At 47.2% G+C, this 27,787-nt stretch overlaps 4 non-coding genes across 4 annotated transcripts; 2 read left to right on the forward strand and 2 right to left on the reverse strand.

Moving 5' to 3' along the window:
- Positions 1 to 15,420: 15,420 nt before the first annotated feature.
- Positions 15,421 to 15,491, reverse strand: TRNAG-CCC (transfer RNA glycine (anticodon CCC)). Its single transcript has one exon. It is a non-coding gene; the product is annotated as a tRNA-Gly (tRNA).
- A 3,909-nt stretch (positions 15,492 to 19,400) lies between these two features.
- TRNAG-CCC (transfer RNA glycine (anticodon CCC)) lies at positions 19,401 to 19,471 on the forward strand. Its single transcript has one exon. It is a non-coding gene; the product is annotated as a tRNA-Gly (tRNA).
- Positions 19,472 to 22,368: 2,897 nt separating this feature from the next.
- On the reverse strand, positions 22,369 to 22,439 carry TRNAG-CCC (transfer RNA glycine (anticodon CCC)). Its single transcript has one exon. It is a non-coding gene; the product is annotated as a tRNA-Gly (tRNA).
- Positions 22,440 to 24,453: 2,014 nt separating this feature from the next.
- On the forward strand, positions 24,454 to 24,527 carry TRNAS-CGA (transfer RNA serine (anticodon CGA)). The gene has a single exon. It is a non-coding gene; the product is annotated as a tRNA-Ser (tRNA).
- Positions 24,528 to 27,787: the final 3,260 nt, after the last annotated feature.

Raw genomic sequence — 27,787 nt, forward strand, 5'->3', positions numbered from 1 at the left:
GAAAGGAAGAGAGAGGTGCCGTAGTGGAGGGCTCCGGAATAATTTCGACCACCTGGGGATCTTTAACCTGCATTGACATCGCACAGCACACGGGCGCCTTAGCGTTTTTCCTCCATAAAAACGCAGCCGCAACACTCGCTTTTAGAGGTCCAGCAGTATTCTACCGATGATGCATCTCATAATCCGTGGAACACTGGAACATTTAATTCTCGCTGAATTTAATGGCAGGTTGAGTGAGAAAGCTAGAGTTGGTATAGAAAGGGCAGGGAAGATTGGATTCTTGACAACGCAGAACCCCGCCGCGGTGCCTCAGTGGTTAGGGCGCTCGACTACTGATCCGGAGTTCCCGGGTTCGAACCCAACCGCTGCGGCTGCGTTTTTATGGAGGCAAAACGCTAAGGCGCCCGTGTGCTGTGCGATGTCAGTGCACGTTAAAGATCCCCAGGCGGTCGAAATTATTCCGGAGCCCTCCACTACGGCACCTCCTTCTTCCTCTATTCTTTCACTCCCTTCCTTATCCCTTCCATTACGGCGCGGTTCAGGTGTCCAACGATATATGAGACAGATACTGCGCCATTTCCTTTCCCCAAAAACCAATTCATAATAACAACGCAGAACAAAATGAGCAAGGCTGAGAGAGAAGCCTCAGTCCGCTAATCAACGGCTTGACAATGAAACTTGTATCGACAAAGATTAAAAGTCATTTTGTCCCGACGTTGGCTGGCGTGCTGGGGCTACTCTCCCGTTGCATGTGCTCTTTGTTATGTCACACTACAAGGGTCATTGGCGTTATGATTAATGCGGGCGCTCTTGATTATATTATCAAGCGGTAAGGATCAGAGCACTGAGGCGAATACATTGCCAAGTTCTTCATCATCAAGCTGCGCCATTGTGTGCCGTAAATACTGCAGACGGAGAGACGCAAGGTTACCTGTACGTCTAAAGGGCTCTGATCAGGGCTGGTTACACGCCGTTCGAGTTGTCATCGACTTACTGCTTTACAACGATTCTCGGCGATCCTTACAGAGCCCGGGGTATTTCCACAGCTCAACAAGCTCACTGCTCACGCGTGGTGGACGCTTGGAGTTACTGGTCTTTGCATTCACCGTGTACATAGCCCGTTTACACGCCTGTTGCTTCAACAACGCTCACTGCATACATTTTGTTGCACTGCATCCTCCCTGCTCGGCTGGCCTGGCCTGAAAGAAAAACTGAAAACAATAAAAACAAACAGTGTTGTATGTGCTATAGTGTATTCAAGCGAGAAAAAAAAAGGCAATATAGCACCGAGACTACGGGTTACTATTCTGCGTTTATGGAGTCCCCGCTCCAGACAGGTTTCCCCCGTTTCCTCCTTTCCATTCCATTGTACTGTGACTGCTAGTGCTTTCGCTCGGTGTGTTGGTCTTTTCAAGCGCCCCAATCGACACGGTGAAGCGGTTTGTCGAGCGCCCTCAGTTCGTTGTCATGTGGCTCGGGTGCAATAAGCACGACTGCCGCGGGAAATGTAGACAATGGTTTTTCGCGCGCTGGTTTGGTTAAGGCGTTTCTTTACGAGTTCTAAGAAGAGTCGTCGGGCGTTTTGTCGATCGCTACTCAGTTTGTGTCATCTGGAAGAATGAAAAATAACATCTTCAGTTTGGATTGTGCCAATACTAATAGTCGGGCATCACGAAGACAAACATTTAACGGACACTGTGGTCGAATATACGAGGGAACAAGCCAGCTTGTGGTCAACGTTGCCAAAGACGCAAATGGAGCAGAAGGCATCGGGAGGAATGAACGAACACCGTGCACGCATGCCCAGACAGTCATAAAATTGTTGTTCGCATCCATTGATAAACACTTATGTGGTTTCTTATTGTAATAAAAACGCACAAGTAACGATTTAAATATTCAGCCACGTCAACATGGAAGGCGCCCTGTGCAGTCAAGGCATGTCTTATCCTATATAGTGCGAGAAAAACGAACTCGGATTGCGCTACTGTTATACTAAGCCAATGAGGTGTTCATGTGGTTCGCGCAGCTATTTTCAAGAGGAAAAACCACACTGAAGCAAGCAAAGTGAGCTTTGGGGCTTGTATGGTTCTTGAGGCAAAACTGCCGCTTAAAAGATACCTTCACAGGGGAGGACTTATGACACTGTGCAGCATCCACCCTTCTGACCTTCCTGTGGACCTCCATTTCTTAGCTGCAGTTATAACCGCTAAGAACTCAAGGCCCAACAGGTAAAAGAACGGTTACGCAAAACGAATGGAAGCGCGAGGGGAGGACATTATGAGTTGCATTTTAATGCAAAGGTATCTCCGATATGAAAAGAAACACGCCATCCGGATTCATCTGGTGATTACTGAGGGGAAAGCTTTCTTTGTTCTAAATAGTTTGCCTCTGAATGAACAATGTACATGAGAGAATATAAACCTGGGTGTGGAAGTAGCAGAATTATTTATTGCGTGAAAACTCGCTGTTCGCTTTCGTATTGAAGCTACCGCTATACAGCCATAGTGAGAAGCTCATACAACAGAATGTGAGGGAAAAAAAAACTTAATTTCGTCGTCGCGTTTACGCATGCCTGGTGCGTATGTATTGTAGAACACATCATCAACTCTGAAATAATGAGTTCACCGAAAAACAAATTTCTCCGGCAAGGCCACATTCCGAGAAGATCTTGTGGCAAGTGTGCATAACTTAATGAACACAATGTGACGGATTACACAATTTCATCGAACGTTAACAGAAACTAGCGTTTCTTTCGCCCATCTGAACAAATTTATCTCGGGTGTAAGTAGAGCGTGATTTCTAGAAACAGCTCGATGGGGAATGTAGGCGAGCTAATGCGGTATCCGTGCCTCCCTTCCCTTCCCAACCGTGGCTGGCATCCCGCTGTCAGCGCCCTCTGCAGAGCACAAAAGCCGGCTCTCCTGCCGCGCGCAGCAGCGAGGCTACCTTTTTCACGGGGGGCGTTTAGGGATGTTTAGTCGCGCTTGAACAAGGAGCCAAGAACAACCACCCCTCCCCCCCCCCCTTCCCGCTCGCTGCAAGCCCCCCTCCCCCCACCTCCATGCTCGAGCCCATTCTGTACGACTTTTTTATATATATTCCGGTACCACCCATTTCTCCGCATGTAGCCCCCCCACTCCATACTCCGTAGTCCAAGTCTCGCGCTCCCTTCGGAAGTTTTGCTCCGCTATAACGTGTTTTCATACCCGCTCGCGAGGGGGCGCCATTGTCCGATTCCGTGTCTATGCGCATTCACCAAAATGGGGGAAGGGAGGGGTGACGGCTTGCTGAGTGCTGCTACGCATGCCTGTTGACTGCCGGGCTGCGGTGGTGGCTTTCTTTTTCCCATTTGCTCTTCACTATATACATACAGGAGGGGTGAAAGGGGCCCAGAAAGACGTAAATGTCGACCCACTGCAATGGCGGTCTCCGTCGTCGACGTCGGCCTTTTTCCGTACAGCGGACGGGGTCGCCGACATTTCGGTGCACTCTTTGTAACTTTTCCTTCGGTCTCTATTGTGACAGTCTCGTCCGTGTGTATAAGGGAGGGGAATGAGGGAGAGAATGGTGCTGAGCTTGTCTGGCGCCGGACAAACCGACACTGGCTGCTCATCCGGTGAGCATGTAATTCGTATCGGATCACGAGAAAGCAGCTTGCGGAGCGATGAAGCCCGCGTGTGCTGTTAGCTGCTCTTGTGTATGCGAGAGCCTCCCACCCACGGAGGACCAGAAATGAGGTGTTTTTATTTCTTTTATTTAGGCGCACAAGCAATGGTCGCTTGTGAGTGACACGCATTCCGGGCCCCCGCTATGTGTACAAACAAACGACACACGCTGGCGCCGCGTTGCCCAAGTGTTGACCCGTTACAGAGAGAGCTAGCATTGTTTGGAGTGAACAGTCAGTTGCTGTGGAAATTTCGCAGGCCACTTATCGTCCGGCGACGCAAACCGCCGCTGGGCCAAGCTGCGGGACTGAATAATTCTATGCAGAAAGCAGAACTCTGCTCGTCGGATCCTGGTTATGTATGGGGTGTCTGAAGCCTGGGGTATAGCATTGTGGTAATGCTGATACGTAATGGATAAAGCTAGTAGCACCTGAAGTAAAAACAGACCGCTAAAATTACGCCACCCAGTTATGCGATGTGACCAGACCCGCTGCCAAAGCGTGCTTTGGCGTCCTTGCTTCTGTCCAAGTGATATCCCGCAACAGTTTCCCTTCCCTCCCACGCTTACAGTTAAATGTTTTTGAGAAAATTGCGCCTAATCTTTTTTTTTCTTTTTCAACGCGAAATATACGAGAAACATATTTGCAAATGCAACCGCATTCCCCCAGCCCGGATCACGCGCTGGTACGCATTAGAAGCCTTCATTTTAAATGTGTCATAGGTTAGTGTAGCTTCGTCTTTTCGGGCCCAAAAATTATTGATACGTACAAACGAACAGCAGCTGCCGTAATCGGTTGTGGCTAAACAAACCGTACTCGGCGGGACCTGAGCAACCGTGCCAGCCAAATTTGCTCAGCTGCCTGCCAGCGCGTCTTTATAATCACCCGCTTTGGAGGGGTGACATAACAAGGGCCACCCGCAGAGAAACAACTCGCTCAATATAAATTTAATAAAGCGCGAGACAGAACGGTGGCGGGGACACAGTCAAAATCGACGAAGTGCGGCCGATAAAGCCACGCCGCGAGAACTACGATCAAGCGAGCAACCAATAGGGGCAGCCAGCGTCTGTTATGCATGCACGCTCGAGCCTACAGAGTACCAATCTGTATGTGCATACACATAAAAGATCACGCAAGGAGAGGGAGGGGAATTTTGGGAGCAGCGCGTTGGCACCACGCTGGGAGGCGCGAAAGCGTTCGCGGACTGCACGCTGTGAAACCCATAAAGCGAGCTCACGCACTACGGGCGCAACCACTGGTGCCCTTGACGATGCCAGCTTCACGTAGGGTGCGGCGCCTGAAAAAAAAAAGACTAGTGTTATCGTTTCCTTCAAGCATATAGACAGAAGGTTCATTCACGCAAACACGTGGCATGTACAGGCTCATTCAAAAGTCCACAGGCCGCCATATGATATACCCCCCCAAGCTCCAGATATCTTTGAGGTGCGCAGAAGTTGCTTGTGCTCCCGTTTGAAACCCTTTTAGCAAGGGTGCCAAAGAACCTCAATATCGGGCTCAAAATTGTCCTATGTGACCTAGAGACTTTCGCGAAGGCTACACATATGAACACAGCGTAATTAATGGGAACAGTGCAAGCAAAGTGCATGAAGCACAAGTAAGAAGGCGGGTATAATAACGTTGCTAACCCGATAGTTGTGCTAGGCAGCACTTCAGTAACTCTGGCAAAAATAATGAAAATTGGTTCTGAGGAAAGGCGCGGCAATGTCTCTCATCTCGGTGGACACCTCAGCTACACCGTGAGGGACGGAATACATAAGGGAGTGAAAGGAGAACGGGAGAAAGGAGTGAGCCCCGCCGCGGTGGCTCAGTGGTTAGGGCGCTCGACTACTGATCCGGAGTTCCCGGGTTCGAACCCGACCGCGGCGGCTGCGTTTTTATGGAGGAAAAACGCTAAGGCGCCCGTGTGCTGTGCGATGTCAGTGCACGTTAAAGATCCCCAGTTGGTCGAAATTATTCCGGAGACCTCCACTACGGCACCTATTCTTCCTTTCTTCTTTCACTCCCTCCTTTATCCCTTCCCTTACGACGCGGTTCAGGTGTCCAACGATATATGAGACAGATACTGCGCCATTTCCTTTCCCCAAAAAACCAATTATTATTAATTATTATTAGAAAGGAGTGACGTATAGTGGAGGTCTCCGGAGTAGTTTCGATTACATGGGTGCCTTTAGCGTGCACTGATATCGCACACACATGGGCGCATTCTTTTTGTCTGTGTTTCGCCTCTGTTCAGCGAAATATAATAATAATAATTGGTTTTTTAGGGAAAGGAAATGGCGCAGTATCTGTCTCATATATCGTTGGACACCTGAACCGCGTCGTAAGGGAAGGGATAAAGGAGGGAGTGAAAGAAGAAAGGAAGAATAGGTGCCGTAGTGGAGGTCTCCGGAATAATTTCGACCACCTGGGGATCTTTAACGTGCACTGACATCGCACAGCACACGGGCGCCTTAGCGTTTTTCCTCCATAAAAACGCAGCCGAAACGCGGCCGCGATTTACTAATAAATGGTTTTTGACGCGGCCGCGATTTAATAATAAATGGTTTTTGGGAAAAGGAAATGGCGCAGTATCTTTCTCATATATCGTTGGACACCTGAACCGCACCATAAGGGAAGGGATAAAGGAGGGAGTGAATGAAGAAGGGAAGAGGTGCCGTAGTCGAGGGCTCCGGAATAATTTCGACCACCTGTGGATCTTTAACGTGCACTGACAACGCACAGCACACGGGCGCCTTAGCGTTTCGCCTCCATAAAAACGCAGCCGCCGAAGTCGGGTTCGAACCCGGGAATTCCGGATCAGTACCCGAGAGCCTTAACCACTGAGCCACCGCGGCGGGTGCGGCCGGGCTTTTGTTCCTAATTTGAGAATGGCAAATAGCCGGAGTACCCGGGTTCGATCCCGACCTCGGTTGCAACGTTTCGATGGAGGCGAAACGCAAAGGCGCCCGTGCGCTTTGCGATGCCAGTGCACGTTAAAGATCTCCAGGTAGTCGAAATTATTCCGGAGCCCTCCATTACGGCTCCTCTTTCTTCCTTTCTTCTTTCACTTCCTCCTTTATCCCTTCCCTTACGGCACGGTTCAGGTGTTCACCTAGACCACGGAGGAAGACTATATAAGGAGTGGAAACACCGCCGTCCGCGGCGCCACTATCCTGCTGGCGGCGCCTGGCGGCCTGGAAAGAAACTATACTGAAATACAACGTCACCGCGTGCCCGCTGAAGAAAACACCCCGTCTCGATCGTCTGCTTGTCGTCTGCTCTGAGCGCGCGCCGCCAAAGCGCCTGCCCGGGCGCTGCATTTTTTTAATTTTTTCCCCTGCTGCTTCTATGAGGCGCCGCAAGGCGCCACCACTGCATGCGCCCCCGTCGGCGCATACAACTGTTACTTTAACTGGTCGCCTGCGCTCTACGCGCAGACGGGAGTTTCACCTCCACCCGCCGCGGTGGCTCAGTGGTTAGGGCACTCGACTACTGATCCGGAGTTCCAGGTTTCGAACCCGACCGTGGCGGCTGTGTTTTTATGGAGGAAATACGCTAAGGCGCCCGTGTGCTGTGCGATGTCAGTGCACGTTAAAGATCCCCAGGTGGTCGAAATTATTCCGGAGCCCTCCACTACGGCACCTCTCTCTTCCTTTCTTCTTTCACTCCCTCCTTTATCCCTTCCCTAACGGCGCGGTTCAGGTGTCCAACGATATATGAGACAGATACTGCGTCATTTCCTTTCCCCCCAAAAAACAACCGATTTCACCTCCTGTATAGTCTTGATCCGTGACCTAGACGTGAGACAGATACTGCGCCATTTACTTTCCCCCAAAAGCCAATTTTTTTCATTTTTGTAGCGGGAGCTGCACTAGGCTACCAGTCGAGCATTTCGCGGTACAGGCGAGACGCCAGTTGTGCGCATGCGATTTGCCATGGTACATGCGGGAGGCCAGTTGTGCGCATGCGCCGTTACCATGGCAACCTGAGAGGAGGAGTGGGTGCGCCGCGCGCTTCGTCGTTTCCCTCCCTACTTTATCCTTTCCTTTACGGCAGGGTTCGGGTGTCCGCCGAGATATGTGAGACGGTTTACTGTGCTTTGCGCACTCGTGGCGCCATCTGGCATGACGTCACACCGCGCGGCTCACCGCCGCCGCCTTTTTGTATGACGTCACACCGCGTTCATCACCCGAACCGCGCGTCGTTGCATGCGCAGCATTGCGTATAAAAAGCGGAGATGAAATCGGCGGCTGTATCGCAACACTTGATATGGATGCACAGAAGGAAAGGTCAACCGCTCCTAAACGGCGGTATAGACAAGAGAACATTAACTCTCCCGATCCTGAGGTTGCCGCCTGGCACTTGGCTACTCAACAAACAGAGAATGAGCGTCAGAAGGCGGAGAGCAGCGGAGACGCCCGAACAGAGAGAAAAACGCCTTGTCAAACGGAGACGCCAGACTGCCGAGCGTAATAGACGCCGCTTAGCAGCCGAGATGAAGCCTATTGAAGGCGCCAGTCAACGGCAACCAACCGGAGAGGATGTGGAGGCCCGTCTTGTGACTGATCACACCATTCGAGTTTCCGAAAGTGTATCTGCGACCTGGACATTTCAAGCGGAATGTCTCTCATTGCTAAACATACAGTGCCAACAAAAAGCTCAGTCAAGGGAACGTACCTCCCGCTACGTATATCCAGGCATAGTGGAGCTAAGCCACTACGAATTTTTTTTCCTGGAAAATGTATTTAATGCTTGCCATAGATGCTAGGTGTAACGTTAAGAGAAAGGGAAGAGAGCAGAGTGGCTCAGGGAACAAACACAGAGCAATTACAGCCTAGTCGAAATCAAGAGGAAGAAATAGGCTTGGCCACACCATGTAATGCAAAGGCAAAATAAGGAATGCTCTTTGAGGGTAACAAACAAACCGGATTCCGAGGGAAGGGAAGCTTAGCAGGGAGCGGCTGAAGGTAAGATGGGCGGATGAGATTAAGAAGTTTACGGGGATGGGGTGGCTGCAGCTGGCATAGGACAGGGTTAAGTGGAGAAACATATGGAAGATGCCTTTCTCCTGAAGTGAGCGTAGTCAGGCTGAGGATGACGATTAGACCCTAATTTTTTTTTTCTGATTCGGGTTTGGCACTTTTGGCGTGTTCCTTTTGGTATTGATATATATATATATATATATATATATAGTGCTGGTTTCGCACTTGTTGAGCACTTCTTCCTTTGCCCGTTTGGTTTTAGTGATGGCAGTTTTGGATCATTTTTGGATTTTTGACTGATGCAAAGAGCGACGCAACCTTGCCTTCAATATTTCGGAAAGTTGTTCTCTATATCTGTACTACTGACAAAACTGTCATCCCTGTGAATTTTATTCCTTGACCAAAAAGCTTGCCTTTAGCCATGGCCCCCTCTTGGACGCTGTCTGCAGAACAAAATAAAGCAAGAAAAAAAACGAAAACACGCGTAGGAGGGGGCAGGTTCGCTCCCTCTTGTGTCCTATACCCCGCCGGACAGAAGTTGCTCGGGCTACCGTTTGAAACCCTTTTAGCCGTTAAAGGTGCCAAAGAACCCCACTGTCAGGCTCAAAATTGCCCTATGTGGCCTAGAGACTTTTCGCGAAGGCTGCACTATACTTATATAGACTACGTACGTACATATGCTCACACACACACACACTATATATATATATATATATTGTGTGTATATATACACACATATATATATATATATATATATATATATATATATATATATATATATATATATATATATATATATATATATATATATATATATATATATATATATATATATATATATAGCACCTTGGTTTCGGTGCCTGTTGGCTCCCTTCATAAGTTTGTCAAAACGAGCCCCTCATTTCCTTCTCTTTGTCTGCTATATATATATATATATATATATATATATATATATATATATATATATATATATATATATATATATATATATATATATATATATATATATATATATATATATATATATATATATATATATATATATATATATATATATAAATTTTGCTACGACGTTTCTACAGTTCGAGTGCCTACGGACTGTTCCCGCAAGGAAGCGTACGTCAGTCCGATTCCCTTCTCGTGGTGTCGTCACCATGTACTGTGGTTTTGCTTATGCGGCCCGTACAGCTCAAATCTACGACCGACAGCCGGGCTACGCGTTCCACAGATCCAAACAGGCTGCAGAGCAAGCGCGGTGTCTGTGCGTGCGTGTCTGTACTTCATTATTTTAATACACCGTCGCCGGCGCGGCGGCTCGGGTTACCACGCCGTGCAAGGTCCCCCCTTTGTAAGGACGAAGGGAAAATCGTTTCTGGGAGAGAGAGAAAGCTGTTGGTGCGCGAGACAAAGAGCGAGAGAGAGAGAGAGAGGAAAGAAGGAAAAGAAGGTGTCCGTGTGAACGTGGGTTATGAAAAATATTAAAAAAAGAAAAGCATAATGGAGGGCAAACATTAAGGTTTTGTTTGCTTGTTTGAAAACGACGTTATATATTAGACTTTCGGCGCCGACACGATTTCGATGGGTTTCTCTGCCACCCCGTTGTTGGTTCGATGATGGCAGCATATATAGAACAAAAAAGAGAGAAGGATATTCGAAAGTTTTACTGAATGAGGTAGACTGTAAGGGCAATCTTTTTTTTTTCTCTTGTTGGTGTTAAAGCATAGCAAAGACCGTCTGTGGTATACATAATGGTTGCTATTGATGGAAGTTCCTTGCACGCGGTATCACTGAGTTGCCTAGGAGTGGATTATAGGTGAGTCGGATGGCCATGTAAGATTACGTAGAACTGAAAATATGTCAGGCATGGATTTCTTTGGGTCCTCGTGGAATATTTGGGACAACAATAGCCTGCCAGTGCTTTCCGTTTGGTTTCATCCCATTTCTGTTGCTTTTGAAAGACGGCTTTATTTCGTTTCTTTTTCTTCGCCAAACCTAAAGAATGTCTTTATGTGTTACGTGGTGCGGGCAGGGCACTGTGTTTCTTTCATCGCTTATAGCCCGCTGAACAAATCACACTATGTTACACTAAAGAAATCAATGTTGTAGATAAAGATCATTTTTCTGTTATTTGAAGTAAGGAAGTACGTAAAGGCACTAGTGGATGACTTCGCGCCTATTTCGGTTGTCTTAACCGCTTTAAAATTTTGACAGTTGCAGGTCTCTGAGCAGCAAAAGGAAAAAAATTATTGAACATAAATAGAACCACATATTTTTCAGGTTGCGGCATATGTTCACAAATAAATGTTGGAAATTTCAAGAAATGATATATATATATATATATATATATATATATATATATATATATATATATATATATATATATATATATATATATATATATATAGCTGGTGGATGAACGCACGTGAGAGTAGTCAGCATTGAAAATGTGGCGCCCTCTTTTGTGAGTTGAGGCCATCAGCGTAGGATGCAGAGCAAAGATCAAGGTTAACGTGAACACCTCACTTGTACACATTCTAGCGCTTATAGTAACAAGCACTTAGAGGTACTCAAGTATTAAAAATTAACATCTGATAATCATTTGTATGCTATTTGGCCATCACGCTAATTAAACCTTCCCTCTAATAGAAATCTCCATTGACGGGTTGAGAGTGGCTTTCCCCGAATTTCAAATGTAGTACACTGAATCAATTTCCAGAAATTGCATTCCAGCGCTTCTTTTAACGAACGTCGTATTCATTTCTTTCGAATCATTTTCTCTGCCTGCAAAGACATAGCCTCTCCCCAGAAGTTATTACAATGATATAGCGTGTGTAATACAGTGCAAACTGCCGACATGCTTAAGCAGCGGCACTGACATGTGTTACTATAAATATGCGTCACGTAGAAGAAATAATAACCAGTGAGTAAAGCGAGTTAGCTTACCAAGTGCAAAGCAAAATAAGTAAAAGCAGAAATCGGCAAGCATATTATGGGGAATGTCGATGCCAAGTTGGGCCATTTATAAAGCCTTCTAGCCTTCAGGAAACGCGCTTGCAAATGACGGCATCTGAATAATGGCAGTGTGCAGGACTCCTATGGGCCGCAGTAACAGGCTGTCCCAAAATTCGGCGCATATTCGAAAAAATGGGGCTGCGCGTAAGCAATCGCGCCGCGCGCTTCTCGATGCTTCCAGAACCTGGTCTCCGAGCTTGACCAATGGGGTCCATCGCCTGGTGCGAGAAGGACAAGGAGCTTGTTCAGTTGATACTGCGTGTATGTGCGTGCCTGCCTTGGAGCGAAGAACGAACAGACGCGGATCGCGCCTATAAATGAGGGCTTTAACCGCTGTCTGTCAGCCCGAGCCGCCGTTTAAGTTTCCGTGAAGCGCGCCCGCTCGACTCCCGGGAGAACACCACTCGCCCAGCCACGGACCAGCGAGCAAACGTGCGCCAGTCTGCGGGATGGCTCCGTCGTGCTGCTGTGTTTTGTGCTTTGTTTGTTTGTTTCTCCCTGTGTTAGTGCACTTTAGGTGCAAAGATTTTGTTCAATTGTAATCTCTTTCGAGTTGTTACTTTGCACGAGTTGCATTGTTTTGTAAATCACTTTGTATGTGCTAGTACGAGTTATTGTGAAATCCTCTGTATCGTCTTTTTTGCTGTATAAACTTTGTTTTGTTTTGTGAACATTTGGCTCCGACCCATTCTCTGGCTTGCCACCGGCGAAAGCTGGGCAGCAAATGACCAACCCCCTTGTCACTTGGTAGCTGGTCTCCGGCTGAGCTTGCCACGCTGAGTCGAGGGCACCTCCTTTGTAACCGAGACCGCTGCCCCCACACGCTCTAAGGGCGTCTGGGAGTGCACGCAAATGTGCGCGAAGTGGTGACGCAGGCCTGCTCGACACTGCAGCCATCACCACTGTTTTCTGCATTACCTTTCAGGACACCTTGCCACCGAGTGCAACAGATTAGAGAGCATAGCAGCAAAAGTAATAAAGAAAAGAACCATTAAAGAAAAGATGCGAAGAATTGGACGGAAAGTGGACAATAACTGAGCCCGTTCTGTGATTCAAAAACCGACATACTGGCGATGTCAGTGCACGTTAAAGATCCCCAGGTGGTAGAAATTATTCGGGAGCCCTCCACTACGGCACCTCTTTCTTCTTTTCTTCTCTCAGTCCCTCCTTTATGCCTTCCCTTACGGCGCGGCTCAGGTGTCCGCCGAGGTGTGAGACAGATACTGCGCCATTTCCTTCCCCCAACAACCAATTTTTCAATTTTCTGGCAAGAAAAAAAATTACAAAAAAGCGCGTGTCATGTATTATAAATGGAGTACGAGCACCCTGCGAGCGTTAGTGCATCAATACAGCAGGGTCACAGGGTTAGCATGGGATATTGGGTTAACATTTCTAGCTAGTATTACTATGGCCGGAAATTCCACCTGAAAAGCTTAACAATCTTCGCGTTTTACTCTGCAAAGATTCGGTGCCATGTGCTTGAAAATTAGTGCAGTTCAAAAGAAAGGAACTAATATTTTGACTAACCACCACAAGAGTTTCTTAATGTTTCTTCACTGCGGTCGTAGTCTCAATGCTTCTCAGGGCCTGCACATTCTAGCTATCTTGTTATTTTTCTGGGGTGGCTTCAGCCTAAACAAAAAAAAAGCAAGTCTTGGGCGAGGGAAAGGTGTTTAAAGGAAACGACACACTGTCTCGACACATGTCTCGTCCAGAAACCTGTGGTCTACAAATGGACACGGACTGTATACATTTATAGACACGGCAGCTGCTCTTCCGCTGACCACATGTCGCACACTCCACAGATATCCTGGCCTGCTGCTCCCGATGGGTCTTTGTGATTCGTATGTGCCCCCATCTTCCGTCTTTTCGAACCAAACACGATTCCCATTTCTTCCCACAATAACGCACAATAACAACCAAGGCTTTCAGAACAAGAAGATAAAATAACAAAGAAACAATCGGGAAGACACGGGTTCTTTTTCTCAGAACCACTGCTTGGGCATCATTCGTGCCTCCACACTTCTTTAATGTCGACTGTGGATGTCATTTGGCGGGAGAAATCCTGCTGCGGCGGACAGCCTTTCCTTGTTGTCCCGCAAAACAAGATGCCTTTGCATCCTTCCTTTCTTGCTCTTCTAGGCAGATTTCACGTTTGCGCGAATTAACGGCAGGATGCTTTTTCACTTTTGAGGATAACTAATTGTTGGCAAGGTTAAGGGGATCGAGAGCTCATTTTGTGGTTGTTGCCTCAAAAACGATGGCACGTGTCCACGGTGGGGGATTGGCCAGGGTTTGGTAGTTCATCTTGCCGGCCGTTCATTTGTCTTCCTCCTATCGAGGGTTGCCAGACGATTTCGCTTTCTCCGCTGCGTGCGCTCGCCGCTGATCGGACGTTGGAGGTTCGCTAACACTTTACTGCGTTGTTTCTCAAGAAAGAGTAAAATAGATAATCTTTAGCCTACATTGCTGTTCAGATGTGCTCTGCAGTGCGGATGCAAAACCGGATTCTGCCAAAATGTGGCATGCAAGTCTATAATATATAGAATGCAGATCTCCATTAAAACGCTGTAAAAATTTTTCAACTCCTTTCTCACAAAGAAGGGAAAGCGACATATCCACTCAAGCGCCACTGTTTGTGTGGTTTCTCTGTTGTTATAACCTTTTCTTTCATCGTTCTCTCGTCACGAGGACGTCTGGCCGGAGCAGTTAAGCAGCATATAGACTCCGCCATCGGAATATAATAATAATAATAATAATAATAATAATAATAATAATAATAATAATAATAATAATAATAATAATAATAATAATAATAATAATAATAATAATAATAATCATAATAATAATAATAATAATAATAATAATAATAATAATAATTTGTTTTGGGGAAAGGAAATCGCGCAGTATCTGTCTCATATATCGTTGGACACCTGAACCGCGCCGTAAGGGAAAGGATAAAGGAGGGAGTGAAAGAAGAAAGGAAGAAAGAGGTGCCGTGGTGGAGGGCTCCGGAATAATTTCGACCACCTGGGGATCTTTAAAGTGCATTGATTGGTTTTTGGGGAAAGGAAATGGCGAAGTATCTGTCTCGCATATTGGCGGACACCTGACCCGCGCCGTAAGAGAAGGGATAAAGGAAGGACTAAGAAAGAGGTGCCGTAGTGGAGGGCTCCGGCATAATTTCGACCACCTGGGGATCTTCAATTCCTATCTTTTCTTCCTGTGCCCTCACCTGTTTCATTTCACTTCTCCATTCTGCCTACTATCCTTTACTTCCGCTACCCCAGCTCAGGTGCTTCAGTGTCGATGCCGGGGCTAGCAAAACCCTTTACCTTCCTTGCTTATTAATATTTTTAATAAAACCATTTACTACATCTACTTTAACGTGCACTGACATCGTACAGCACACGGGCGCCTTAGCTTTCGCCTGCATCGAAACTCGGCCGCCACGGTCACGTTCGCACCCGGGTACTCCGGATTAGTATCCGAGCGCCCCAACCACCGGGAACAAAACACAGGGCACAAAACAGGCCATATGCACTGCTAGACGGAAGGCTTAGGGCATGTTCAGAATGATGTCTTGTATCTAGTGATTAATAAAATGTGGTTGTTGAAGAAGCGGCACAAGACAGAGTACGTAAGCGCGCCAGCAAGTTTAGAAGTGTTTAAGGAAACTATTTCCGCAAAATATATCCATACGCATAGTGTCTGCGATAAATTCGCAAACGAAAAAAGAAGTATTTAAGGAAACAAATGCAATGCGCCGCCCGGGAATCGAACCCGGGTCGCAAGAATGGGAATCTTGCATGATACCACTACACCAGCGACGCTGAACGGTGCAATGTGCGCTCGAGGCCAACACAGTTTTTTGCTGTGAAAGTGTGTTGCACCATCAGTGTTGTAGGCGTTACCGAACAAAAATAACTGAATTCGTTACTCGTTACGCTAAAAAAAAAGAAAGCGTTACCGCCCTGCGTTACGTAAAAAAAAACGATAACGCGTTATCATTGCCGTTACCGAAAAAAGTGTTGCATGTTACTTTGTCATTACTTCATGGCCATTAATTTTATTAGCCTTTCAATTAAGAACTTAAAAAACAGTTTTATAAAGCTCACATTTCACATGAAACTTCTAGCCCAAAGAAAATTTTACGCGAAATCCTGACTTAACGAGAATAATTTACACAAATGTTCAGGAGCTTAGCAATGTTAGAGTTTCCTAAAGTTGCCTGTAGAGTTACATGTGATGGATTCTAATTCTATGGGGCATGGTGAAGCCATTTTCTGCATGTGACATTAAATACGAAATGACATTTCATCATCAATTCTAACTTCACATAGAAAGCATCGCTTAACTCTGAACAAATTAAAGGGACACTGATGAGAAATTGAAGTTGGCTTGTATCGTAAGAATACCAGCTCCTGATCACAAAAACGCCACCCTTACTGAAAACAAAGCTCTTGTAAGGTAGAAAATAGCAAGGACCAAAATACCGGTATCGCCGCCACTGGCCAATCTCAGCCAGTACAAATGTGATTACGTCATAGGACAAGAGACGCCACCCTAGAGGAATTTTCCTCACTTCATCGACTCATACTAATCTCCGAGGCAGAAAAAGGAAGATTGCGCGGTTCAATATTGAAGTAAGTTTTGTTTTGAAACCGATAGCGCACTTTTATCACACAACGAAGGGAGACAAAAGACAATCTGAATGTTGGAAGCAAAGACAACCGATGCTTGGAGGCGCCACAGGCGGCCAGGAGAGTTTCGATTTGTTATGGCGCTTCGCCTCTATGAGCTTTGCGTGCCCCGTGATTTTGTTTTTGACGCGCCTCGATTTACAAGCGCCGAACAGCAGAGGAACTGCAAGTGCCGCTTCAAGTGCTAGTTAGCCTTTGAAGGAGCCTGTTAAGGCTGGTCATAATCGCCACGGTCGATGAAAAACTATGATGGCGCGATGGCCGGTGACCGTACAAGGCAGTTAGCATTATATATACTAAGAGCACTTGTGTCTTCGCACGCTTGCCCAGCGAAACGTTCCCGACTATGCCAGTCAACTTCGAACTACTTAACGGAAATCGTTTATTAGAGAAAGGAGACAAGATACAAGGCACTTAAGAAAAAAAAATGGCTGATAGCCTAACTCTGTTAGGCCAGGATATGTGAAAGCACGGAGACTTTTGCATCGGAAGAGTGCATTCACTAGGTGCGCCTGTATTCATGGTTAATGTTTCAGCCGTCGTGGCGGAGTGGTAGCGTCTACGCCTCAAACGCCAAAAGCCTCGGCGCAGGTTTTTTTTTTTATTCAGTGAGTGTGTGGGGAGGGCTTTAGCGGCTACCATAAATGCCGCTACCGAATACGTTGGTTAGCGGTTTAGCGCAAGCTCTGTTAAGGCGTGCTATACTCCAGCGTAACGCGCACGCGCGCGCTGCACGGCGACGTCACGTCGGCCAAAGCGAGACCCTCTACACTCCAACTGCGCTTGACCGCCGACGCGTTCGGCGGCTTCGGCGCACTCTGACAGCACAGGAGGAGACTTGGAGCACGTCTCTATTTCGCGCCGAGTGCGCCAGCCGCCGCCGGCCCGGCCAGACCGGTTCGGCTCCGCGGCGAGGCGCGCGTTGTGACGTCATGTGCCTCCTCGGAGCACCGCCACGGCGAAATCGAAAGTTCGCGGCTAGTAAAGGTGTCGATTTAAAAGAAATTTGGAACCTGCAGAGACCGTGACTCCTCTGTCCTCCAACTCGTTTGATTGCGGCTCCATTCAATTGCTTCGGCAGTTGGGCGGAGCTGTTCTCTTCGAGCTCTCGGCTAATTCAACCCATTCACAGTACAGATCTGAAGGTACATGCAAATGGGCGAGAGAGCCCGATCCAGTGGACCCCGTACCTCCGGAAACGCGCGGAACAGGTTGAAGCGTCATGCATCGCTTTTACTTTCAAGCCGCCAACTTTAAAGGCGAGCGCCCTTGAGCACCCATTCGTTTTTTTTTTTGTGGTAAAATAAAAAATTAACAACCTGGCCCTTGCAACCGTGAGAAACCCCCTCGACGCGCCTGCTGCACCGTGCAGCAGCGCCTTACAGGGGATCACATTCCATTGGCCCCAGAGCCTTGGCCAGCCTCCGATGGCGCGGCGTGCCGACCGTGTCCTCGCCCCTCTCGGCTCTCCGCACTGGGGTCAAGATATTTAATTAGCAACGGCTGCTCACTGCGGAAGGGGGAAACAACCCGCCGGCGCCTAACCTAACCGTGCTCCCTCAAAAGCATCGCACGCTCTTTGGGGCTGAGGTCGCTGAAATGCACGCCTGTGTTTTTGCGAGAACTTCGTTGGCGGGTTCGGGAACGGGACGCATTGTAACCTTGAAGGTATTGGTGAGCGCTACCAAAATACGGAAAGGGACGAACACACAAGACAAGCGCTTGTAAGACGCCGGTACAAACGTAAACGAAGCGACGGTAGCGACCCCCGATAGATGCCTACAACGTGAGGCGGCGGTATCTTTCGTTTCGCCTGCTGCTAGACCGCACCGCTAGCCGCCAGAAATCACGGAGTCTGTGTTTATGTCACGTTTCACGTCACTCCGTCCTGTGACGTCATAAGAGTGCGCCGAGTTTGATTGCGAGGGCGGGAAAAACTTTTCAACTTCGAATCCAAATTTCTTTGAAATAAATGCATCTTTCGCTCCCGGACCAGCGGCAACTAAGCCATGAAATGCCGAACTATCAGATTTTGCTAACAAAAAAAAATTGATAAAGTTCTCACTGTTTCGTTAAGGTAATTCTGAAAAAGGTAATGTTCCAAAATGCTTCGCATGCTTCCAGTTTTTAGAGAGCTGTCTGTGCCAGTGGTTTGGCAAAGGGAGCTAGGTATAAAGGGAAGTGCACAAATGCGTGTTCGTGCACCTGTTTAGTGCTTTATGGCTGTCTTTTTCTTTTAGTTGGGTGCGTCATCAAGGGCAGGTATTTTCTGGCATGCATGCGAGCCGCAACAAAGGTCGTCGAGAGCACCTGTACATTTTGCTTGTTTGCGACGTCACTATAGGTGCTCTGCGCTTTTTTTAAAGCAGGTCGAAGGGGGGTAATTGGAATAAAAGCAACTAATAACGTGACAACTCACGTTACCGAAAAATGTCAACGTAAGTACGTTATCCATTACAGTTCCGAATTGGTAACGAGTACGTTACTAAGTTACCGGAAAAAGTAACACGTTACCGGTAACGCCGTTACTTCTAACGCGTTACCGCCAATGCTGTGCACCACACAGTGATTTATTCGTTTAAGGTGAATTCAACATGCTTTATGTTGCTAATAGGATTTTGTTTTACGCCGGGCGCCGTAAATGGCAATTAGCTAAACATGAGCGAGGTACCACGTTCTCTGTCATTTTTACGCACACGGATTTTTCGACGCGTGATGTGACTTTGCAGAGCGCGTCTCTAAAAAAAAAAGTGATATTACGCGTGGAAAAATCCGCGTGCATAAAAATGACAGAGAACGTGGTACCTCGCTCATGTTTCGCTAATTGCCATTTACGGCGCCCGGCGTAAAACAAAATCCTATTACCGACATGAAGGATGCGAAATTCATCGGAAACGAATAAATTGCTGTGTGGCGCAGCACACTTTCAGAGCAAGTACTGTGAGTTTGCTTCGCGAACAATACAAAGCACCTGAACAAATATCTGCCACAATCAGTTTCACTCATCTGACCTGCCTCGAACGCTGACTGCACCGTTCCGCGCCGCTGGTGTAGTGGTATCATGCAAGATTCCCATTCTTGCGACCCGGATTCGATTCCCGGGCGGCGCATGGCTTCTTTTTCTTTGCCATTTTCTTTTTTTTTTGCTTCCGAATGAATTTATCGCCGACACTATGGTAAGGATATAATTTGCGCAAACACTTACCTTAATAACTTTGAAACTTGCTGACTGACTTACGTACTGTCTGTCTTATGCCGTTTTCTTCAACAACAACGTTTTATTAATCACTGCGCACAAGACATTCTGAACATGCCCTAAGCCTTCCGTCTAGCTGTGCATATGACATGTTTTATGCCCTGTGTTTCTGTATGACCTTAAGGGCATAAGCTGCCATGACGAAGCGCAACTAGCAAGCACACCATACGAGAGTGAAAATTATTGCGGAGCCCTCCACTACGGCACCTCTTTCTTCCTTTCTTCTTTCACTCCCTCCTTTATCCCTTACTTTATGGTGCGGTTCAGGTGTTCAACGATATATGACACAGCTACTGCGCCATTTCCTTTCACCAAAAAACAATTAATATTATTATTATTATTATCTTGGGGAAGGAAATGGCGCAGTATCTGTCTCACATATCTTGGCGGACACCCGAACCACGCCGTAACGGATAAATGAGGGACTGAGAGAAAAAAGAAGAGGTGCCGCAACGGAGGGCTCTGGAATAATTTCGACCACGAAGGCATCAACAACAACAATTTCGACCACCTGGGGACCTTTAACGTGCACTGAAGTCGCACACCACACTAGCCGCCGCGGTGGCTCAGTGGTTAGTGCGCTCGGCTAGTACCCGTGTTCTAACCCGGCCGCGGCGGCTGCGTTTCAGTGGAGGCGAAACGCTAAGGCGCCCGTGTGCTGTGCGATGTCAGTGCACGTTAAAGGTCCCCAGGTGGTCGAAATTATTCCGGAGCCCTCCATTACGGCACCTATTCTTCCTTTATTCTTTCACTCCCTCCTTTATCCCTTTCCTTACGGCGCGGTTCAGGTGTCCAACGATATATGAGACAGATACTGCGCCATTTCTTTTCCACCAAAAACCAATTATTATTATTCCATGGAAATGCACCCCCGCGGTCGGGTTCGAATCCAGGTACTTCGGATCAGTAGCCGAGCGCTTTAACCACTGAGCCACCGCGGTGGTTCTTGAGGATAAGGCAATCTGGAAAAATCGAGACAAAAAAAAATTCCCTGAAACTCGGTAAAAGTTCACTTTTCCCCAAATTTTACTGCTCAGGATCAATGAATGAGGGAAGATTCCCCGAATGGAACGTCACTGAGGTACCCACTAGGGTGCGCATGGGTGGATTTTATCCGCTGTACGTGCTAGACCAGGGCATTAGAACTCACCGTAATACTGCTCACTGTATGGTGGTCAGTGCACACGCAAATAGGTGGCGCTGTCTGATTGGCTGTGACCAATCTCGTCGCTATATAGTATGTCATTGTTTTGTAGCAGGAGACGCTACACGTGAACTTGTCGCCTATCGAGCGGCGTCTTTAGGGTTGATGGGCACGAACGCTTGCAGACTGCATGGTCCCATTCTGCGACAACAACAACGTCTTTCCGGCCCTTCCGTATTCGACCACGCTATTTAATTCTGGAATTGACCCAAATGCTGCTCAGAAAATTGCTTACTCTTGTTCCTGTCCTGACCTTGGAGAGTGCACAAAGCGAGCTTGCTGTTTCCTGTTTTTTCCATGATAGGTTCGACTTCAATGCTTTCGGCGGGAATTTTTCTAAGATTTGAAAAAAATCTCGTGCAGATCGCTAACAACGATTTCTGAAAACATTGCTCTCAATATCATTCTTTTACCGCAAAACACTCACGTGCTACTGCAGTCATTCTCAGTGACGGTGACTGCTCGGCGCGTATGTCACTAACGGACTACAGAATTAAGAACATATCTGACTGCTGACGCATGTTTTTTCTGGGCAGATGTATTTTTACAGTGCTCATCTGTAACTTCATCGCAATACGTTGTTAACTAAACCCTTATCTGCAAATAATGCAAGTTCCATGAGTAAGAAAATGTCATCGTTATTACCCTCACAGTGGCCTAGTTAACGACCCTCGACGTAGTTAATGTGGTTATTTTACGGCTTTAAACCGCGCATGATAATGAGTAACTTGCATTGGTCTACTAAGAATAAAGAAAGGAGCATTTTTTTCCCAGGAAAAAAATTCTCCTTTCCGGACACAAATGGGCTTCTACCGCACGAGGCGGATTTAACGTTGTTGACGGCGGAACTTATCGCTGATCCATCGGAGCAACTGTGGTCAAGACCCTTTTCCCAAGGATCTCACCCAGAAGAGCCGAGCACCAGGCCGGGGGAAATCTTGTACCCATTAACAACCGGTGGGTACCCGACGGCACTGGGGATCGAACCCAGCACCTCCCGAATGCGAGGCGGAGGCTCCACCACAAGGCCATATGCCACGTACAGGTACAAAACGTAGCGATGGTTTGCACCGACACTGTCGATTTGCGCTTTAAGTTTTCGTAAGTTATCTTTATCACGTATGGTCTCCAACTGTATTTCGTCGTCAAAGGTTCCTATAAGAATACAGCACACAAAACTGGCCATATACACTGTCACTGGCTTAGTGGAAGGTCGGGAATGATAGCTCGTATCCAGTAAAAACAAGGCTGGTTGCTGAAGAAGGCGTCGCGAAAAGATAAGAACAGTGGTAGGTTTATAACGCGGTTAAACCGAGGAGACGCGTGAAAGCAGGTGTTCATTCTTCGCCTCCAGTTTCTCGCATCTGCATGGGCACATAACAGCAGCTTGGGCTTAATAAATGCCCGTAAGCAAGTTCACAGCAGCATTTAACTAAAGGATATAAACAAAATACACCCGTACGCATATAGTGCCTGCAGTCAGGTCAGCCATAGTATATGAGGTGGAATCGCAAACAGAAAAAAAATAGGTCCAAAAAAGAAAACATTGCGCCGCAAGGGAATCGAACCCGGGACGCAAGAATGGGAATCTTGCATGATACCACTACACCAGCGGCGCAGGATGGCAGGGTTATAGTTCGAAGCAGGTCAAATGAACCAACCTTATTGTCGCAGATGCACGAGAGAGTCTGCCAGCTGTTTTTCAACCGACGTGCTTGTGAACCTGAGCGCCGCAAAAAGAGGCAGCTCCGGGTGAGTCGCTTCGAAAGTTCACCACGTGGTATGACGCTTCCTTCCCCTTTTCTTCCCTTTTACCCTTCTATTTGTCCCCTCAGAAATATATACAAACATAAAAGGAAGAGAGAGGCCTCTCGGACCAACATAGCTTTGCCAGGCTTAAAACCAATTCAAGGTAAACGAAAAGGAGATAACTTCTAAAAAAAATCAAAGAAAAACAGGGATGTAAAAATATTTAAAAAAAAACAAAGTAAAAACGATCACAAAGTTATTGCGCCAAGACATATTACTCCAAGCAAGATGAGTGGATGAAAGAAGGCGTCTGGGAGGTAGCACCTTAAACTGGAATAAAGAAAGAGAGAACGTCAACAGCACAGCATACAAATAGTAAAAAAAAAACCTCTTAAAGATCGTTTATGCTTAGAAGCTGGCAACAAGAAACACTGCAGAAGAAGTTTCAAAGTATGCAGAGAGAAAGCGACGCACTGAAAGCTGGGAGGCCGAAAAAAAAAAAAGAAACAGGCCGTACAACCTTTACCCGCCGCGGCGGCTCAGTGGTTAGCGCGCTCGGCTACTGGGCCAGACACAAGTCCACACACTTGCAGAGTACGGGCTTAGGTACGCCGGGGATGTTCTATGAATTCACTCAATTAGACCTAAATGTCCCTATTTCAGGCCGTTTTCCCCTACCGTATGCAGCCTGAAAATTGCGGCGGTTTGGAAAAAGCATGAGAGATTATGTTGTTAATCTTCTGGGACACTTCGTAATAATAATAATAATAATAATTGGTTTTGGGGGAGAAGAAATGGCGCAGTATGTCTCATATATCGGCGGACACCTGAACCGCCCGTAAGGGAAGGGATAGAGGAAGTGAAAGAAGAAAGTAAGAAAGAGGTGCCATAGTGGAGGGCTCCGGAATAATTTCGACCACCTGGGGATCTTTAACGCGCACTGACATCGCCCGTGTGCTGTGCGATGTCAGTGCACGTTAAAGATCCCCAGGGGGTCTGACACTTCGTAAAAGTTTCCTTTCCGCCAAATTTTACCCCTCAAATTGCTTGCAAAAGGGAAAAAATTTCTCTAATTACACATTATTGAAGTACCCACACTACGAATGGTTCAAGGTCTACGCTCTTGGCTCTTCCACACTTCTGTTACTCTGCTAAGGTGTTCGGAACTCATCGTAAGACTGCGTTCTGCAGGCATGTCTATGCATGAAAGTGGGCGACGATGTTGTGAATGGCAGTGGCCATTCTTGTAGCCATAAATTCGCTTCCCGACCAGGAAGTCGTCCGCAGAAGCGTTCACGTTCCAATATATGGCCCAGGAAAGGGAAGGAAAAATAGGGGCTCGCTGTGACATACATGACGGAATCCAATAGTTAACGAAACTACAAAGCATAGGGGATGTTTTTTTTTTCTTAATTTGTGGTGTGCATCTATCTCACAGGCGGCATGTGGTCGTTTTTTCTTCCGCTTTCTAGTCAATTATCTTTAAAATAATTACTCCACTGGCAGTCTTGATGCCGTAGGTAGCATAAGAGGGCTCACGCACAGTTTCCGCCCTCGCCGTTAGATGACGTTCCACGTCACACTCGCGGTAACACAGGACGTGCTACGTCCGCCGCTATGGTCGAGGGTGGCGCTGGTGAACACTCTCAAGGTTCGCTTACACGCAAAGCATAAATAATAATAATAATAATAATAATAATAATAATAATAATAATAATAATAATAATAATAATTGGTTTTTGGGGGAAAGGAAATGGCGCAGTATCTGTCTCATATATCGTTGGACACCTGAACCGCGCCGTAAGGGAAGGGATAAAGGAGGGAGTGAAAGAAGAAACGAAGAATGAGCATAAATACCCCCGAAAGCATAAGACTGTACAGCCGTCGCCGTAGCTCAGTTGGTAAGAGCACCGGACTCGAAATTCGGAGGTCGTGGGCTCGGATCCCACCGGCGGCATGGTTGTTTTTTCTGCTGCTTTATAAGTTATTTTCTTTAAGCGATTTATTAATCTAAGTAATATTATCCCACTGATAAGCACAACACATTAAAAAAAAAGAACGCTCCCCTATGCACCTTGGTTTCGGTGACTGTTGGCTCCCTTCATAAGTTTGTCAAACGAGCCCCTCATTTACTTTACCTTGTATGCTAATAGCTTAACGAAGGTCTCGGTTCTGGCAGTCTTGATGCCACAGGTTGCTTAAGAGGGCTCTCGCACAGTTTCCGCCCTCGCCGTTAGATGACGTTCCACGTCACACTCGCGGTAATACAGGACGTGCTACGTCCGCCGCTATGGACGAGGGTGGCGCTGGTGAACACTCTCAAGGTTCGGTTACACGCAAAGCATAAATACCCCCGAAAGCAGAAGTCTGGACAGCCGTCGCCGTAGCTCAGTTGGTAAAGCACCGCTCTCGAAATTCGGAGGTCGTGGGTTTGGATCCCACCGGCGGCATGTGGTTGTTTTTTGTTCTGCTTTCTAACCAATTACCACGAAAATAATTATCCAGCTAATCTTCCATTCATCAAAACCAGAAATAAAAAAAAAACATCCGCTGTGCTTCTTGATTACGATGATTGCTGGCTTCCGTCATACATGGCCCAGTTTTAACGCGCTAGCGTTAAAGGCCCCCATACGCAGAAAATCCGACGTCGGCGTTTTCGGTGTTGCAAGCGATAAATATGGGGGGGGGGGGGGGGTCTCAACGTCTTCAGAAACGTCGAACGATGTCTATGACGCATAAATATTTAAGTGCAGTGCAATTAGCTGTGCAGTGCAATAAGCTAAAGGTCTTGCGAAGCCCTGGCGGCGAGACTCGGCAACACAGGACGCATGTGCAGCAACCACGGCCGGATATTTTTCGGGCATGTGTCTGGTGCCGCCCACTCTATAGCTGCGCTTCGTAAAGCGCAGATGAAACGCGGTCTCAGGTTCCCTTTAACAATGGACCTTAATGCACATATGCGATACTATGCATATCAAAGTCAAGAATATATACATTTTTATGGTAGACCGCTATGAACTTTGTAAATGCGGCCTCTGGGAGCAACAACCTGGATCAGACAGAGAAACCAACCTGAGCGACTGCTCCGAACTTTCCTCACGGTAAAGAACGCAGTAACGCTCTTTCAATCATGAGCCAGTACTAATTCGATCATCTTGCTGCTGCACCACAGATATAAATTCATTACGTTCCTATTGCTAAAAAGTTCTTAAAAGCGGACAAGGTGGCGGCACAGTGAGTAGTAGTCTGCTCTTAAGGCGCGGAATTGACACGTTTTTTTTTTTAACTCCGTAAACGGCGCATGTGCATTAATATGCTAGTGGAGTCAGACGACGATATTGGTATCTACACTAGCCTACTTTACAACGTACAGCCACACCATCTTAATTATCTCCTATGTAATACCTTCCATGTGAGAGACCTTCAAGGGTGATAAGAATAAAAACAATATTAATAGAAATAAATATTTTAAAGTAATGGAGCGTCAATAAACTACATGAAGCCGTTATGGAAGTTTCCCTGACATAAAGTGTGTCTTCACAAGAAAAGCAGCAGAACTTCCTTCTTGCGCGAGAGGCAGAAATGCATTCGCAAGAGTGCCTCCCATGCCAGCTCTCACAAGCAAATTTCCTTGTGACAGAAAAAAATCAACAACAATGTGTTTTCTATCTCCTCTCTATTGAGGCAGGCAAACAGGAGCGCCCCAAGAACAAAATGAAGAAGAAGTGTGTTGCAGATATTTCTATGTAAGTACAGCCCACGCGAAGGGAAAAAAAAATTGAAAACAGGAAACACGCGAAAAGAATTAAAAGAGAGAGAGAGATTTGGAGGCTGATGCGGAATTGAGGCAGTTTCGAAATGTCCGCATTTTCATTGTAATACTCCATTTCGAAATGCGTGGTTGCAGTGCATCGTTTAATTTTGTTCTGTGCGCCTGTTTGCATTTTTCAAAACCGCGTGGCCCGTTTTGTCCGTCGCTTTCAGCTTCGGGCATGCATATGAGCTCTGTGCAGGCCTGCGCTGAGTAACTAAGCAAACATTCAAATAAACAACTCAGCAAACGTGCAGACAAGTCATCCTGTTCCTGTGCCTAGTCCGATTGGCCCAGCATGCTTACTTTTTCTTTTTTTTCGTCACTGCAGTCCTTCGGTTCTCACTCTTACTCGCCCCTACGCTCTTCCCGGCCCTCTCCACTCAGTGCTTCCTTTCGAACCGCCGCGACCACACACCCTCCGCCCCTACGTAAACAAACCAAAACTCAATACTCCGCCCAGCAGCTCGCGCCAGACAGCGGCTTTGAAATACAACACCTTCACCTTTGCTCTTTTTTTTTTTCCCCGCGTCAGAACGCCGTGCTGACAGCGGGCGGAGCCCTATACATTCACGAAGAAACACCGGCCGCGAAGCGGAGCGTCTTTCTCCATCGGCGCGAAGTGGCGCTGTATTCGTCTTCATGGAGGCGCGTTCTGCCCGCTGCTCTGCCCGGGTGGTGGTGGTAGTGGTTTTATTAAAAGTAATAGTAAAAAGGAAGGAAAAGATTTTTGCTAGCCCCGGCATCTGCCATCGATACTGAAGCACCTGAGCTGGGGCAGCGGAAATAAAGGACAGCAGGCAGAATGGACAAATGAAATGAAAGAGGTGAGGGGACAGCTGCTCTGCCCGGGTATAAGACGGGCTACAGACTGCTCAGTTTAGATGGCTTGAGCCAGTGAGCAGGCCTGTGCACTTTCCTTTTCTTTCTTCCTGGCAACAACTTATCTCAGTTTAGATCCAGTGTAGTAGAGCGCACTATAGTTTAGAGGTCGCCGCCTCACTTTGTTCGCAAGCACAGGAGCGCAGCTAGGCCTCTCACGCCGGAACGCAGGACGGTGTATAACGTTGTTGGATAGCTGGGTTCACCAATTAGGGAAAGCCAGGGTTGCACCATCGTGCCTTGTGTTTGCGGGCCGCCCGTGTCTGCGATTAAGCTTCGTCTGCTCTGTGAAGTGCCGAGGGCCGACGACTCTTCATGAGCATTGCGTACGACGAACGGGTTATCATCGAGAGTTTGATCGGGAAACAAATAAATACGCGGCTGAACCGAAGCCTCAAGTTGTCACCACACTCCGTAACAGGGATTACTCGCTCAAGCGGGCCTCGTAGCTTTAACAGCACTGCACGGTACTGTAGGCCGTGGTGCAAAAAGCGTTCGTCTTTTTTAGCAGGCGACGTGTGCTG

The sequence above is a fragment of the Amblyomma americanum genome, chromosome 5 (assembly GCF_052857255.1).
Source record: "Amblyomma americanum isolate KBUSLIRL-KWMA chromosome 5, ASM5285725v1, whole genome shotgun sequence".
In the NCBI taxonomy this organism is placed as follows: Eukaryota; Metazoa; Arthropoda; class Arachnida; order Ixodida; family Ixodidae; genus Amblyomma; species Amblyomma americanum.